Genomic DNA, 3,076 nt, shown 5'->3' with positions numbered 1-3,076 from the left:
TTTCTGGGAGCTATTGGCGAGCCGCAAATGAGACAAGTGAGTGAGTGGCAGTTCAGCAGGATTGCCCAGCAGCAGCTACCACTGCGTGTCCCAAATTGAGCTGCATTTTACCCTTACCCATATGTTTGCAGTTAATATGTTTTGAACCTTGCTGCCTTCCTCCAACCCCATGGGAGCTGAATTTGACCCAGAGGAAGACAAACCAATGTTAGAAGCAGCCCAGCCACATCTGTAGCTTTTAGAGCTCTTTGATAGCGAGGATCCTTGGGAGAGACATTTCCTGAAAACCACCCTTCACAGAATTTATGGTAAGTTCTTAGGCCTGAGAGGAAACAGATAAATAATATATTTTATAGATTTATTTATGAAACAGAGCATCAAAATGGCATAGCAGAATTACTGGAAATTTTGGGAAGTAAAATTAATGGATTTGCCTTTCCACTAAAAGAAAAGTGCAAGATTTTCCCATTGAAGGTGTTGCTACCTTTGCACAAAGTGAAATCTCTCAGTGTCTACCTTCCACAGCTGGTCTGTATTCTACCATTTCCAGAGAAGGACAGCACCCTCACTGAATCAGTTGTAATGGCACTTCTCAAATACTGGCCAAAGTCTCACAGTCCAAAAGAAGTAGTGTTCTTGAATGAATTAGAAGAAATCTTAGATGTCATTGAACCCTCAGAATTTGTGAAGATCATGGAGCCTCTCTTCTGGCAGTTAGCCAAATGTGTTTCCAGCCCACACTTCCAGGTGGCAGAGTGAGCACTGTATTACTGGAATAATGAATACATTATGAGTTTAGTGACAATGCAGCAAAGATTCTGCCTATCATGTTTCCATCTTTGTTCAACAGTCCTCTTGTGTGCCACAATTCTGAGCTCCCTCAGGACTCTCACACCAAGAAAGACTTGGATATCCACAGCAGAGCTGGTCTCCCAGGACATGCGTTAAACCAGATGGCAGCCACCATGCCAGCGCACTTCTGGGTTCTGTAGAAAATACACTGTCTGTTCAATACCTGTCAGTTACTACAGGCAATGCTTCCTTGGCCTGATACATAGGTAATAATTCTTGCCCTCCTCAGCTAGAGATTAGAAGTTCAAACAATGGTGGTTTCTCACCCTGTCAGTCAACCAGGTCATGATGGTGTCCTCAGTGTCTTCATACCCCCACACAGCCTGAGTCCAGCTGAAGGAGTCAGAGCCCTTGGAAAGCACCCTTTCACATTCTCATGTCCTGCTTGCACAGGATGGGGAGCCTTTAAACAAGGCCATTCTGTGGTGATGTTTTCAAATCAAAGAAACACTTTAAGAAGCATTACCTGTTTTTTAAGACTTTAACCTCTGAAATTGTTTGACGTGATTGTTAGACCAGGAGTTTGTGTTTGCTCGACCCCACAGAAGTGGCTCTTTGCTTTCATGTTCTCACAGCCTACTGGGAGAGTGACAGGACAGGACAGTCCTCAGCCACAGGCACCTGCTATGTGTGTCTTTTCTTTGGTTAATGGCTTGTAAACCATGTCCTCCTCTTATGTCTACTGAAAGCCATATTTCTGAGTCTGTGGAACAGCTCCAGGATTCCAGGGGTAAGCTAAAAGGAGAAATTTGTTTCAGACAAGTTTTCTTGTGTCTACCTTGACTGGAACTGAATTTTTAAAATTATGTGTTCATATTTTTATTTGCAGAATCGATTTTTCATCTATTTACACATTGTTGCCCTTCAACAAGGCTCTTGAATTAATAAAATTTTGTTGTCTAGGAGGTCCACATTTTGTAGAGTTAGGATAAGATCATCTTAGTTGAACCAGCTCTTGGCCCAGTGCAGACTGCAGTGCCTTTGGGCGTCAAGTAAGGCACAATGGCCATGACACAGTCCTCAGCGTCTAGAGGAAACACCAGTGAGGGTGCATAGGGTGTGCCTCCTCTGGGGAAGAGCACCCTTCATCATCCCATAAGGCAAGAACAGTGCGAGTCCCCATCAGTCTTCAGTGCTGCTGTGTGTCCCCAGACCTCTTGCATGGAGGATGCTTTTGTGCAGATGGATAGCACGAAGAGGAAAACCTGTGACCTACTGCTTTGTCTGTTCTGTATTTCTCTCAGGGTGGCCAGTATTTTGACAAACTATCCTGCTTGAAAGCTACTTGAGGTGTATACTGCTGTTCAGACTGTGGTTATAGTTGCTTTTGTCTCTGGCATACATATAACCTAATGTCAAATGTCTTGATGCATAAGAGGTGAAGCGTGACTTCGTTTAGGATCTGTGTTTTAATCATGGCCTCTGGTTATCCATGGAAGACTATGGAAGTCAGACATGGGTCCTGTGTGGCTGCAATACCCTACTGCTTATATTCCTTTATGCCTACTGATGATGATGATTTCCCAGTGTCTTGAGGGAAAACCATCTGGGGGAGGGGATTCCTCATATTCAGAGCAAGTGCAAGCACTGAAGGAAAAGATAACCCCAGCTGAAGTGGACAAGTCAGTCCAACTTGTGAGAATGCTTCCTGAAAAACTTGACAAGTATCTATCCATTTTACCATTACAAAATTTATGATTCAAAAAAAAAGTTCAGATGCCTTCTCCTTTTGAGGGAAAAAGGGTGCCTTTATTGTATAAACAACGTCCTCCATATTTTGATATACCATTGTTTGAACTTACGTCTTTAGCTGGTAGGTACCTACATATCCCTGATCCTGGATGTTTGGTATGTCTGAGAGAAAGGTTTCTGGGAAGACTCTCTTTCTGCCCTAGGGGAAAAGCAAAATATCATTGTCTGGCTGGTTGTGTAAAGCTCGACATATACGAACATCTTTTGGTCTAGGTTTTATTTTGGCTCTTAATTGAAGACAAATATTCACCAATGGGGAGGAGTTTTGAGAAAAACTAATTTTATTTGACAAGAGTATTACTTGATATTTTGGCCTGTGGAAGTTTCCCTAGTTAGTACTTGGATTCCCTGTGCTAATTGTTCAACTTATGTATTATTATATAGAGACACTGTTTACTCTGTACCAAATTGATTTCAGAAGTACTGCATTGAAAATAAACTGGTGACTGTTTTTCTTCATAAAGTTCTGCGC

General features: G+C 42.4%; 1 pseudogene; it reads left to right on the top strand.

Moving 5' to 3' along the window:
* The first annotated feature begins 121 nt into the window (after positions 1-121).
* Positions 122-992, top strand: LOC124965774 (serine/threonine-protein phosphatase 2A 56 kDa regulatory subunit gamma isoform-like; annotated as a pseudogene).
* The last annotated feature ends 2,084 nt before the right edge of the window (positions 993-3,076 follow it).

The sequence above is a fragment of the Sciurus carolinensis genome, chromosome 15 (assembly GCF_902686445.1).
Source record: "Sciurus carolinensis chromosome 15, mSciCar1.2, whole genome shotgun sequence".
NCBI lineage: Eukaryota > Metazoa > Chordata > Mammalia > Rodentia > Sciuridae > Sciurus > Sciurus carolinensis.
The sequence above is the reverse complement of the archived record's forward strand: the minus strand, read 5'-3'. Positions and strand labels throughout refer to the sequence as shown.